We start from the raw sequence: 13,789 nt of genomic DNA on the forward strand, positions 1-13,789 counted from the left end.
GTGTCCCTGCGCGTGGCAGGGGGTGGAACTGGGTGGTCTTTAAGGTCCCTTCCAACCCAAACCATTTTATGGTTCTACCTGTGGCAGGGCTGGAACCTGGACTCAGCTTTCCTAAGTCACACAGCAGCACTTTAATCACTTTGTTATTCTTTTTCCTTCCTGATGGTGTGCCAGTCAAGACATAGTCACTGTGCTTTAATCACCACGTCCACCTTTGCTGCACATACCAGCAGCGCGCTGGCGCATGCTACAGGGTGTGCGGGCAGGTGACATTGCAGGAGGAGCACTGGGAAAGGCATCTGACGTTGCCTGGGTGTGCAGGCAAGAGCAGCAACTCCAGCAACCTTACACGGGTGTCACAGGCTGTTCACCTCTGCGGCCAGCAGCTACATGGAAAGGGTTGATCCTGCCCTTTCTGTGAGCTATTTCTGCGTGACTTTAGCAGGAAGCAGGAACTGATCTTGCCAAAGGCTTCCAGCTGCATCTGCTTCATGCAGGTGACGTGGGGACAGGCATCCATGGCATTTCATTGTTCCCCTGCAGAGAAAAGCATTCAGCTAAAACTGCATTATATCCTAAAACTGGGGACAGGTATGTGGCTAGCAGGTGATACAACAGAATACTTTAAATAATATTAAGCTGGTCCTTGATGGAGGGAAGATAAAAACAGCTAAGAAAACAACTACATTTAGTAGGAAAACAACTTGGTAGCACTTCTGATGCTGGGCGTATCTGGAACATGGGTCGTTTATTCCTAATCAATACCTTGATGGCAGAGTAGTAGATGTGCCTGAAGTGATAGCCAAAGTGCTTTCAGCAGTACCAAAAATATCCTTGAAGCCATGAAAATGCTGTAGGAATACCTTATCTCAGTACTTGTTGGAAATCTGCAGTTTTGCCACCCCCTTGTGAAATGTACTGTGGTTTTCATACATGCAATAAGCTATTATTAAACCTACAAAATAATAAAAAATAAAAAAATAAAAATTATCAGGTTCTTTAAAGCAGGAGTGCCATAAAAGAAAAGGTCACTCCACCTTATGCACCAAAACTTGATGTCTGAAAAGGAACCTAGTCTTCCTACCCAGAGAGGAAGGGTCTCGGGTGACTTGAAGTGCCTAAGTTAAAGCGTTTTGTCTCTTCATTGAAAAAGCTATATAGTTGGAATACCTCTTCTTCTGTTTCTTTCCAGACTCAGGTACTTGAAAGTCTCATAGACGGGCTCTTAGAAGGGATCAGTGACTTTTTAGACTTTCTTCTTAAAGAATATAGACAGCTATTTCAAACAAGACTCCATTCTTAGAATAGTATGAGATGCTACCACCCAAAAATCTCTATTAAGGGAACTATTCAGAATTATTAGACATATTAAAGAAATCTTCATCAGCTTCTCCCTGAAAATTATCTTTTCCTTAACTAGATGAGATGCCGGGTTTTGCTTTTTCCATCCACCTACCATTTATTAGGCACCTGCCTCCATGCCATCAGAGGCCCCTGATGTCATCCTCAAGCTCCTGTAAATGAGACAGAGCCACATGCAACAGATCCTTTCTGTGCTGAGCAGCAATTACTCTAAGCCAAGATGTCGCAGATACTCTCCAAAACCTGGCTTGAGAAAAGAGAAAAAGCTGGGCTTGCAGCTGTTTCAGTGGCACTGCAGTTCTTCTTAAAGCATTGCAGTGTGACAGTGAAGGCAGAGGCTATATTGCCACATGCGTAGCCAGGAATAAAAGCAAGCAGGGGGGAGCTTCTTTTTCAGCAGGCACTAGCGTATCTTCCTATCAAAGACTGACTATTTTTGACAGTAGTAATTAGGCAGTTCAATAACAGACACAGATAGAAGAAAATTCTTTGACAGAGTATTTTGGTTGTGCTTTGGGCAGTATACATTGTTGTCAAGTGTGATACTAATTGCTAAAGTCCTAATTTGTTTCCTACAGAGGAAACCCACAGACAGAGATACCAGAATTATTAGAGAAAGTGGTCTAATTGAGGCAAACCAGGTAAGCAGAGTTCACCTGATTCCAATTTAGGCATGTTAGAGTTTATACATTTTTCATATTTAATGAGCGATTATGATTATTATTTATTTATTTATTTTTATTTATTTACAGCCATCTGTAAATTCACATTTCTAGGAAAGCCCCAACCCACCTTTGACTGCTGCATTTTATTCCTTTTTAGTGACCCTAATCTCTTCTGCTTGCCTTTTGCAGTTCTCCCTTACAGGGACTTTCCTCGCCACCCCCGTTGCCAGCACGCCCCATTTCATCTGTGGCAGAGCAAAGCGGTTATCTTTCTTAAGTAGTTTTCTAGTCACCAGCTGCTGTTTATTTCTTTCTCTCTGCTAGAGGCTTGATGCTCTCTCTAGTTGTCTGTGCTTTTTTGACAGTAACATATGGTAATTCCCACTCTGAACTTAGGAGAAAACAATTGGTAGGTGGGGCATAATGTACTGGACCTGGGAAGGGTAGAAATAGCTAAACTTTAGCTTTATATGTGATCATTAAGGGCTTTCTTATTTCTTGTGGACTTCCACAGCCATTTACCACGGAGAAATGGATGCGGACTGCTACCAACCAGCAATCCCTGTAAGGCTCAGCATATTGCGGGCAAGTGAACTCCATTTATGCAAATACACTCCAACAGGAGCAATTAACAGGAAAATAGAGGAATGCCCATTAAGACTCATTTCATTACAAATGTGCTATTAAAAGAACTGTAGATTAGTAGGTCATGTCTCTTTTTTTGATGAAAGAGTCTCTTATTTCTTTGATCATGACAGTAACAGGCTGCACTAAAAGGCTATGGCTTCTTTAAAAGCCTCTTAACGTTACCCCTATTAACTGCACAGCTTAAGAAGCTGTACCAGAAGGCAGGAGAGCTAATGTAGATCTGCCGGCCTCCCCTCTCACAGCTCTTGATCCTCCCTGGGATCCTATTAAGGAGCCTGGAGATCTTCTCAAGCAAGACTACATGGCTAGGAGTGGAAACACCTGTGGTGAGTCCTGGGTTCTCCTCACAGCTGGCAAAAGAAGCTGTGGCATTTAGGGGGACTGAGTCTTTTCTGAGTGACTTCAGAGTTACTAGGGCTGAATGATCACTGTTAAATGGGAATGAGGCATGCTTGCTGTTCATCCAGGGTGAATAAATACCATGCTATTACGGCAGGGATTTTCTAGCACTCTGCCCTCTAGGATATTCTTGTCCAAACAAGATGATCTTTATTCATAGTACAGCTCCAAGCTGGAACTATCTGTGCTGTATCTCTAACCTGTGTGGGGAAATCAGCCCGTGACTTCAGGTGAGGCAAGAAACTTCCCCACTTCACTGCGATCCAGCCATGGTGACTCATTACTTAACTGAGGTTTTGTGAACACTGAGTGATGTTTCTGAAACTCTTGAAGTTCCCTGAATAGGAAACATGCATACTTGCTTTTCAAATTGCTAATCTGAGAGGTGGCTTTCTTCTTTGAAAGGGGCCTTTTAATATGTTTTTGCTAGTAATTTCATGTTTCTTAGAATATGAAAATGTATGAAAGAATAACGTTGCTTGTGACTGAATAGCTTCTGAAGTATTTCATAATGCCACTTATGTCACTAGTTCTTTGAAAAACCTTAATGAGTTGTTTAATTAGGAATATTGAAGAAATTTGAATCACAAATTTATTTATTTATTTTCTCTCTTTTGGTGCCCACAGCTCAGTGTGCATACACCATTAACATCAAATGTTGTGAAGGTGACTAAGCCCATGCTTCTGTTATTAAGGCATGCTCCTCTGGGCATTGAACCCCATGAGAAAGCTCCTCTCAGTGATTTATGATCAGATCCCTGTAAGCATGTTGCTTCTTAGGAGTAAAGAAGTCTGGGAAAGATTTCTTGATCTGCCTTAAAACAATGGGCGTTCACAATGTTGTTAAGTTCTTTGCAATTATAAGTGGAATCTCTTTGGAATAGAAGGCGAATTCATATATATATATTTTGGAAGTGGGGTTTGTAATGGAATTACTGAAAACTTCCCCTTGTGTAATGGAGACTTGGATATGGTGTTTTGTTTTTAGATTTGTTCCAGCTAGACTCTTTGCTACTGTTTTCAAGGGAAGGGAGTGGGGAGTCATACTGCAACTCTTAATTATGCTGTTAATGCTAAATAATTATGCGATCACATATGCAGCAAACAGGGGGTTAGAAATATCTAAGACAGCTCTGTTCTTATGTTTTAGGCAACCGAAGGAGCTAATCCTAAATATACAAAATGGGCGATGCAAGTGGTTGTTCTTGGTCCAGGATTCAGAGGAACATTGCTCTGTACAAGCCACTGAAGGCTGCAAAATTGGCCCTTGTTGCTCAGTGGAGTGTTGTGGTTTAACCCGGCTGGCAGCTAAACACCACACAGCCGTTCGCTCACCCTCCCCCCTCCCTCTCTGGGATGGGGGGAGAGAAACGGGAAAGTGAAGCCTGTGAGTTGAGATAAAGACGGTTTATTAAGACAGGAAAATAATAATAACAATAATAATAATAATAGTGATAATGGTAATAGTATTAACAATAATAATGTGTAAGAAAACAAGTGATGCACAATGCAATTGCTCACCACCCGCTGACCGATGCCCAGCCTATTCCCGAGCAGCCGGCCCCCCCACCCCGGCCAGCCACCCCTATATATTGTTTAGCATGACGTCAGATGGTATGGAATACCCCTTTGGCCAGTTTGGGTCAGCTGTCCTGGGTCTGTCCCCTCCCAGCTCCTGCTGCACCCCCAGCCTGCTCGCTGGCAGGACAGAGCAAGAAGCCGAAAAGTCCTTGGCCTGGTGTAAACACTGCTCTGCAACAATTAAAACATCAGCATGTTATCAGCGCTCTTCTCATCCTAATCCAAAACATAGCACCCTACCAGCTACTATGAGCTACTTAACTCTGTCCTAACTGGAACCAGGACAGGAGTTTTGATTCTGAATTAATTCCGTGGAGTAGCCAAGATCAAAGAGAGAAATGGATAAGCAGTTTGGGAGGAGCAGAATTAAATAAATCTGTTTCTGCATAATGTGTGCTTTCATGCCTGTAAACAGATGTCTCTGTTTAAAAAACAATGAGATACTAATCTGGACAAGAGAGACTGCCCTCTTATTTCTGAAATTCCTTTTCATCTAAAAGGTATTCCCCAAAGCAGTAAATGTTCAGGAAAAGTAATTCCAGTTATAAATGGAAGTTGACCAACTGAGCTGTCAGTACAGTCTCTGACACTGCTCTGTATCAGAGAGGAGTGAGTCTGCTGTTCTTCCATAACTGCAAAGACTACTCTATACGTCTTCAGTTTTGGCTTGAGAAAATACTTAACTTTTCTGATACTTTTAAAGATAGCAGTGTACAGAAATGACCAGCTTTGGTCTTGTTGAAAATGATGAGAATTTCATGAATTTTGTGTCACTGGAGCTAGGATGTTGCCTTTTTTTTTTTTTTTTTTTTTACATTTCTAGTTCTACAATTGCTTTTTTTCAATAGCTGCTATTCTAGTTTTTATTGGTAAAATTTCTGTTAGCCTGACTTTAATGACTACAGCAGAAGATGCTACAGCTAAATATTAAATGAAGTGATCAAACGTTTACTGATTGTACCTAGGGAAATCCATGCTTTTGCAACAAAATATGCATTTAATTAAATCTCAGACATTTCTAAAAATTGTGCTTATTTGCACCCACTATATGTCCCACACCAAAATCTTAAATATCGCATGCATTGTGACTGTCGCCAACTGAGGCAGCTTCCTTCTGGAGAGATAAAAGCCTCCTTCCTGTCAAGGTCACTTAGCTTTGATCCCGAAGTCCTCCCACTTTCTGCTCTCCTGTTTCCTTCTCACCTCTAATTATGGGCAAACTGATGTAAGCTGAAAATTGTCAAATTGCCCTGAAGGCAAACATGAGTGTTTATTCACCTGTCTGAGGTATCCGCATAGTCTCAATTACCAAGGAGTTTGATCACTTAATAATCTTTATTGTATTTATCCTCAGAGTCATTTTGGGAGAACTACAAAGTTAGCATTTCTGGAAATGGAAACTGAATAGATGTAAAGATGAGACCTTCTAAGGCATTTAGAAACCTAACTTACAGCAATCAGGTAAATGGAATTTAAGCCTCTTATCATATTATGTTTTAGCACTAATTCAAAACCAGAAGATAATATGGCCACCAAAAAATCTGGGGAATCATTGTCATTTGAACGTGGATAAACTCAAACATGCACATGCTTATCTTTCTCATTTCTCTGTAAGATTTTATGCGTTTCTACTCAGGTCTTAAATTTTGTTTTTAATGATCTTTTCTTACATAAGCTGCAAGACGTTTACTGTTTTATATTTTTCACCCCCTGGATGAATATAGTTTCAAAACAAAATGAGAATTACACCAGCAGTTTATTAACACCATCTACTTATTATCTGTAGAATTGATCGTCTTGTAACGAAATGTTGTCTTTTCAGTTATATAAGCAATCCATAGTCTATCTCTTCTAAACCAGAAATTAGGTTCTCTCTGCTATTTAAAGCCCCTGGAACTTAGCAACAATGCAGGGTTATGTACATGCAGGTAATATGGGGGAAGATTACCCCGGAGTTATCTGCCTCTGCTCCCTCCCTATAATCTCTAACCAGTACCCCTTTCTTCTGATTTACTGCAGGTTATTTTGCACTGGAGGTTGTAAGAGAACTTATTTTCAAACATGGGCACTTATAAAGCAGCAGGGATTATCCAAGGTTCAGGCTGTCTATGGAAAAAATATGGTAGTTCATTAAATGGGCAATGTGAGATTTATGATTTTAGATTTTAATTCCTTTCTGTTTATAAATGCCTGATGATTGTCAAAAATTAGGAGACATTTCTTCTCAGAGAAAGAGTGGTCAGGCGTTGGAATGTGTTGCCCAGGGAGGTGGTGGAGTCACTGTCCCTGGGGGTTGTTCAAGGAAAGGTTGGACGTGGTGCTTAGGGACATGGTTTAGTGGGTGACATCGGTGGTGGGGGGATGGTTGGACCAGATGATCTTGGAGGTCTTTTCCAACCTTAATGAATCTATGAGAGTGTGATATATTGTCATTTAGTATCATATCCCAAATGTTGAGCTTACGTGTGTGTGTATATAAATATATATTTATGCCTGTATCTGTGTGCTGTATACTATTTATACTACTAAAGGCTATAGTAATGCTACTGTTAACAGTGGCAATTGAACTTTGATTTCAGTGCTGAATGACTAACGCGCTTCTGGCATGTTAGTGTCCAGGATAGGATGGAGGCTTAAAACTATAAGCTGCTGTTGCTTGAAATCAAAGCATGGCTTTGTCAGATGTGAACAGAGCTGAGCAACTTCAGCTTGAAAGAAAACCTCAGGTGTTCTGGGGAATAAAATCTAACACTTTGATGGCGGTTAATTTGACTGTAACTGGAAAAAGATGGGGTAAGCAGAGTTCTACTGACAGAAGTGTTTATGGCACAGGTAATTGGTACGTGTGCTTGTTTGGAGGAGAGCGCGTATGCACCAGCAGTGCCCGTATGAACACAGCTCCTGCAGCCCTGTGCCTTAGGAAATGTGGTGCTGCCCTTGTTAGCCACAAACTGCAAATTTTATTCTACCTTCACACAGGCTGCTTCAGGCCTTGTCTGGTCTGAAGCTTGTTTTAGCTGAACCAGCAATTGCCCAACGGATGACTAACGTCTAATTTAGTTCTTGTGTTACCTTAACTCTGTGAAATTGCATGGTTTTAACCTAAAGAAATCGCGGCTGAAGTCATGGACCTATTAAGAACGTGTTAGCAACAGACTGTCTGAAAACCCCAAGCAGACCTCAGACCGAGGAGGAAGAAACTCTGGCCCCCGAGGGCATCCTCCTCCCAGTGGGGAACCTGGGACGTCATAACTCGCTGTGACTGCCCAGAAGAAAGGTGAGCATAATGGGACAGAAAGGGGGAGGTACCAGGGAGTCACTGACTGACAAACTGAATCGTATTATTAATGGGAATTAGCAAAAAATAGATAACATGGACAGAAAGTGTTAGTATCAACGTAACTGGATGATGAATAGCTGTTTGTTTCATTTTGATTTTACTGCTGAAATGTTAATTAGGCTAACAATGAATGCTAATTGTTGGCTTCACATACGAGGTGTGTTCCCTTGTGCCCATAATGAGATTTTGACTGTAGCACTCTTTGTCAGATGGGCAACTTTTGTGCAGCAGAAGTGTGGAAAAAGGGAAACTAATGAGAAGTAGCAGCACAGAGAAAGAAAAGGAGTGGCAGTAGAGAGGTTCCTCACTTGGCAGCGCTTCAGAGCTGGGATACAGCTGGTTATCCAGCTGCGAGCCTGGGACGCAGCCAGGCAAGGAAGGCTCAGGGCACAGGTGCTCCTTTTCTTCACGTCTGCATTAAGCCCATGTCAGTGGCTCTCAGACATGCCGACAGCCCAGGGGTCAGGTATTTTATGAGGCTCCAGCCCACCGAGCACGTGCAGCGGCTGTCCCTCCCCCTGCTGTCTGTGGGGAGCTGCACCCAAGGCTGGGCAGTGTGCAGTCACGAAGGCTGCCATCAATGCTCACAGCATCTATTTATTTTTTTTTTCCTCTTGAAGTAGTTTCCCCCTCTTCTCAGCAGTTTCACGCCACTGGCACGAGCTCTGTGACGGAACCGACAGCGTCAAGTTATTAGCTGAGGCTCACTGAAAGTCGTGCTGCCTCTCTGAGGTGCGACCTGTAATTTAGAGGCCTGAGGGAAATGTGGATGAGGCTGACTTTAAGCACCCTTATTTTCTGGCATTTTGGAGGCCTGAAGTGGCCCTGCACAGTCCTGAGGGAGCTCTGTAGTCCCTGCAGCTGCCTGTGCTCTGCTGCTCAGTCTCCGCCTCCCAAAATGTCTGTGGCGCTGCATCTAGGTGCTGCAGTCTGAGCCATCCTGGTCGTGCTGCTCCCTGTGCTGACACATACGTGAGCAGAGTCGCTGAGGTTCAGTTCCCGTGCAAATGATGAAAACGGGGGGAGAGCATCCTTCCTGGCTGTGTCTGGGGCTTTTAAAGCTCCCTTAACACTGCCTTAAACAGACCCTTGAGCAAACACGGGGAACCTGGGAGAGTGATGGATGACTCCTTGTTTGTGCCCAATTGCGGTGTGCAATGTGATGCGCGACTTGGTTTTCTAAGTCATGAGAGGGGAAAAAAAAAAAAAATCAAAACAGCCCTCCAGACCGCATATACCTCACTGCTGTTGAAAGCTGAAGACAGAAAGGGAGCACAGAGCGTGGCATTTCAGTGGTGTCACACACCCATTGAGCTGACATGTGGGGACGGGGCTGGGATAGGGTCCTGCCAGGCCTCCCAGATAAAGCACCTGAGCCACGCATCCTGAATAAGCATATAAAGGAAAATGAGCTGTCTCCAAGGAAAAATGATAATGTCTGTCCTTCCCTCGCCATTCTTTCTCAAAGAGGGGAGTAAAATATATCACCCCTGCCTCAACTCTGCATATTGAGTTAAGCCTAACATTTGGATTTATTAATAGCACAACTTCCCTCCTCCATTCCCCCAGGACAAGAATTCAATCTTTTTCAAGGAGGTGCACTTTTATGCATACTTATGGGCAGGCAAGGTTCACAGAGGGTGACTTCCTACAGGAAATGTGTGTCTTCTTAATGTCAATTTGTATCTGCATTTGCTGGAGGACCCTGTAGTAATCTGGATGAGTAATTGCAGTAAATTGAGAACAAAATATGATGTCCTAGAAAGTATAGGCTAGCTTGAAACACGAGGGAAAAAGAATCCTCGTCCCTGTTAAAATTAGCAAAGTCGTTACAAAATGGAGAGATTTCCCTTTGTATTCTGAAGTAATTTAGAAGTGATTTTTTTTTTATTACAGCTGTTTGGTGAGTGGGATTGGAGAGACAGATAACTGATGAATGCGCTTTTCTCTGACATGGGGGGATGTAAGCACAGCTTGAGGCTGGGGAAGAACGGAAAATTAATTGTCAGTTGGTCTATTGTGCGAAGCTTTGACAAAAACTTCTGCAGGTTTGCATCTACACTTCTGAAATCTTTTTTTCTTTCCTTGGATACATGTGAAAGTAATGCTCGCAGTTCTGGTTGTGGCAGGAAGGATGTTGAAACGCGAAACTGCAAGAAGAAAATCAGAAGTAGAATGGGTCACTGTCTGACTGCTGAACGTTTCACAGCCTGGGAGGGGTAGGAAGGGAGCAGCAGGCAGCTGTGGCTTGGTCAAACACAACTTCCCCTGGGGCTTAAAAGGGAGCACACGTTGCCATCGCATGTCTTCCAGTCACTGTGAGGGGAGCCCTTTGAGTGTATAACCCTATTCCTTATACTTTTGGCTGGGTAACGTCAGCCTTGTGTCTCTGGGTCTCTTCTGCCTTCTGCCTGCAGCTACGCTTGTTTTAGTCATTGTTAGCTTTTTTTCCAAATTTGCTTTTAATTGCACTCTAAAACTATTGTATCTTACTTTCTTTTCATCCTCATAGTGAAGAGCACTGTGTGGTGGCAATAGGGTAAAATCTATAAATTTTACTTGAGACAAGGAAAAAAGCTCTGAACAATTTTTTTAAACCTTTTTTTCTTACTTGCTGGTTATTTATAGGCTTGATCTCCAACCCCGCACCCCAGCTCACCTCTGTACCAAACCACATTAAGTCTTAATGAGAAAATCTTTAGGGTGAGATCATAACAAATAAATAGCTGTTTACCCATGAGTCCTCTCTGTTGTTTCTCTTTTACGTGTGTGTGTTGTAGCATTTCTGTGGCTGATAGGATCAAAGCAGTCTGGCTTTTGTATTCCCATAGCTGGTCACAGGCTATATGAACATTTTTCAAATTCAACCTTCCACCCAGGACATGTACTAGCTCTCAAAGAGGCATAAAGGAAACATCCCAATCCAATGACTGCTGCAGATGTGTTCAATAAAAGAAGAGCTGTAACTACACAAATTACCTTTGCTAAGCTGCAGGGTGCTGCAGAACTCCTGGAATGAGTTTCTCCCTGCCACACTTTTCATTCTCTCTGCTGGTTGTGAATGAATACAAATTAAGAAGAAATCCCTGAAAGAGGTTATAGGCCTATACAAATATCTTACAAGAGAATTGGACTGCTCGTACTGCTTATTTTTTACATTGCTGTAGTTTTAGGAAGAAAGGGATGTTACCTCTTTTAGAAACCTGTATCGGTAGGGGAGGAAACTGAGACATTCAGCACAGCTGACTGGCAATTTCATTACAAGTCTTGCAATAATCGATATTTTAATTAAAGCCCCAGCTCCTGGAGATAGGTTATTGTGTGCAAATCTTCGTTTTCATTTAGGAAAGCATGTTTCTAGCCTGATGTTTGCCAAATAATACTGGAAAATATAACCTGTGTCCCAGCCACCCAAAAGCTAGAATGCAATGGAAGCAAATCTGTCCTTATGATGTTTTTTCATTGTTTGAGACAAAATACCTCCTGCATTGAAAACCCAACTCATTCATGTTGGGGCTAGGTCCCTGACTTTTAATCATGGCATGGTTAATTCCGGGCATTTAAACTGAAGATCTGAAATGTGCTGAGAAGAGCAGAAGGAAGGGGTCATAGTAGCCTGGAGTGGAGTGAAGAGGGGAGAGGGATGCAAGATGCCTGCTGAGACCAGGAGGAACAGAATAGTTGCAGCAAACTCTGTCCGCTAGCTGCGTCCCCAGGAGGAGCAAAGACATGCTCTCTGCCAGAGAACGAGAAACTAACAGGGAAAAATTGCTGTATTACCTTCACTGAGGAAAACAGCTTCTTAGAGATGATTTGCTCTGTCTTTTGTCTTCAAAATGCCATTGAACAGTGTATGCAATACTGCCAATAACACGTGAGCCCTGGTTCCAGTCCATACACAACCTGGGCTCTCTCCAGACCTAACCCCCCAGCCCGGTTCTTTCACCTGTGGCATCCTCAGCTCTGCAGTGTTTTAAGAAATCTGCCTGCTGTTGCTTCTCTGGCGGAGGTGCAAAGGAGCTGGTTGTCATTTGGCTTTGTAGGTGTGGAGGCAGCATTTTAATTGTTCTTCTGCACATACAGGTCTATTTTACTTCTCCTAGCAAGTACTTTGTAGGGTCCTTCCTGCTGCACAACCCTGGGACATGAGACCAGCAGTTTACCTGCACAAGTGAGATGTTCTCCTATAGTTTTTTTGCTGTTTGTGGATTTGCTATGCACAATCAATTTTAAATTGTTATAAAAAGAACCAATGTGAGAGAAATCCAAAACTCGTAGCAAAGTGTTGCCTTTAAAAATAACAGCATTTTGGCTCCAGGCCAAGCAAGCTGAGAACAAATGGAAGCAAAATTCTCTTAAAATATTTAACATTACACACGGGATTATACTGGATTACAAATAATCAAACATGTTTGTTTATTTTTAAAAAAGACATGCACATCAAGTGCAGTTCTGTAGCTTGCATGTTTGCTACTAGCCAGTAGTTTAGTAAAAGCCTCTTATGGGTCAGCAAATGATACTTTATTCTTTACTGTTTTTTGACTTTTTCTGATATGTTCAGAGGATTCTTGCATGGGTTTCCAGAAGAGTGGGGTGGGATCCATACCCAATTAGCAAATGGTGATTTCTCCTTCATTCCCTACTTGATGAAACATACCACGTTGCACATACAACAGTGGCCATGGACTGACTTATTTTGTTGTACCAAATTGCCGGTGTGCATGTCGGTGTCCAGTTGAACATGTAATCTGCTCAGGCACAAGCTGGCAACATAGGTAATTTGAAGCCTTTTTTCTCCTAAATGTGGCTGATAAATGTCTACTTATATAATCGGCAGAGTTTGGGGAACAAGCTATATGAATTTGTTCTCTTTTAAAAAGACCAGTACATCAGGAAGATTAAAAAAAAAAAAAAAGGCAAAAGGAATGTAGTAAGAGTGGTTATTATGTGGGACTTTTAACAGATTAGTGACGTTTGAGGGACAAAGAGGGTTGAAAACTGCAAAAGCAACTTCCAAATTATGGAAGCGATGTTTGTCCAACTACTGAAAAAAGATAGTGAATAGTATCAGTTCAGGAAGTCTGGACAGGAGCACTTGGGCCCTGAAGCTCAATATTTAGAGCCTTTGAACCTTTTCTCAGCTGCCAGCTGACCCTAGGGGTGCCAAAATTCCCCAGGCACTCGTGTTTCTGCCATCAAAGCCCTCCAGGTGCGTGCACTTCTGCTACTGAGAAAGGGCAAAATTATGCAAATCTGATGCAGGCAGGCAATGTGGCAGCTAATGCTTGGCACCATTCACAAGCTAGACCCTCCTTTTCCTATTTCCCCTCAGGAGCCCCAGCTGGGACATCAAAATGCATCTACCAAATTGGAACAGCTTTCTAGCCCGTTCCCCACCTCCAGCCCCCATTCTCTGGTGGGGCTCTTTGAGCTGGATCCTTTTCAATGTGCTGTGCTGAGGCTGTGTAACGTGCCATAATATTCACAGCACGGATTAGCACCCAGGCCATCCACCTGAATCCTCTGTCTACCAGACCTAAGCCTCCTTTCCAGTCTTTCTTTGGCCCAGTAGCAAAAGGAAACTTTTGGCTCAAGTTCTTTCTCCCATCTGATTATTTCCCTCTTCCCCGCTCCTGCCTAAGTGGGTAGAGCACAAACTGCATTGCAGCCCTACCTTACACAACCCAGTGGGCTCAGATGGGGGAGCGAGGTCTCATCCACATGTTCTTTCTGCTGCAGCTGTGTTGGCTTAAGAGCTTTTTTGTCACCAGACACTCATCTGCACACTCTGCCA

The 13,789-nt window shown here is 42.8% G+C and overlaps 2 protein-coding genes across 6 annotated transcripts in view; one reads left to right on the forward strand and one right to left on the reverse strand.

The window, feature by feature from the left end:
* The window catches only part of LOC310893272 (cadherin-6), a 107,955-nt gene that overhangs the window by 63,070 nt on the left and 31,096 nt on the right, over positions 1-13,789 (reverse strand). For 2 of the 5 annotated variants that reach the window (XM_083821961.1, XM_083821960.1), the window contains exon 2: positions 13,670-13,783. The exons of 2 other annotated variants lie outside the window; for them this stretch is intronic. The gene's annotated coding sequence lies outside the window, so the exon portion shown is untranslated. Of the gene's footprint in view, positions 1-1,456; positions 1,606-13,669; positions 13,784-13,789 lie in introns of those variants that run through there. One more of the 5 variants, XM_083821962.1, reaches the window with a different exon arrangement.
* Positions 2,589-13,789, forward strand: part of LOC310893273 (uncharacterized protein) — a 296,192-nt gene continuing 284,991 nt past the window's right edge. Inside the window, exons 1-2 of the mRNA XM_083821963.1 lie at positions 2,589-3,304; positions 6,010-7,932. The gene's annotated coding sequence lies outside the window, so the exon portion shown is untranslated. The remainder of the gene's footprint in view (positions 3,305-6,009; positions 7,933-13,789) is intronic.

The sequence above is a fragment of the Anser anser genome, assembly GCF_964211835.1.
Source record: "Anser anser genome assembly, chromosome: 2".
NCBI lineage: Eukaryota > Metazoa > Chordata > Aves > Anseriformes > Anatidae > Anser > Anser anser.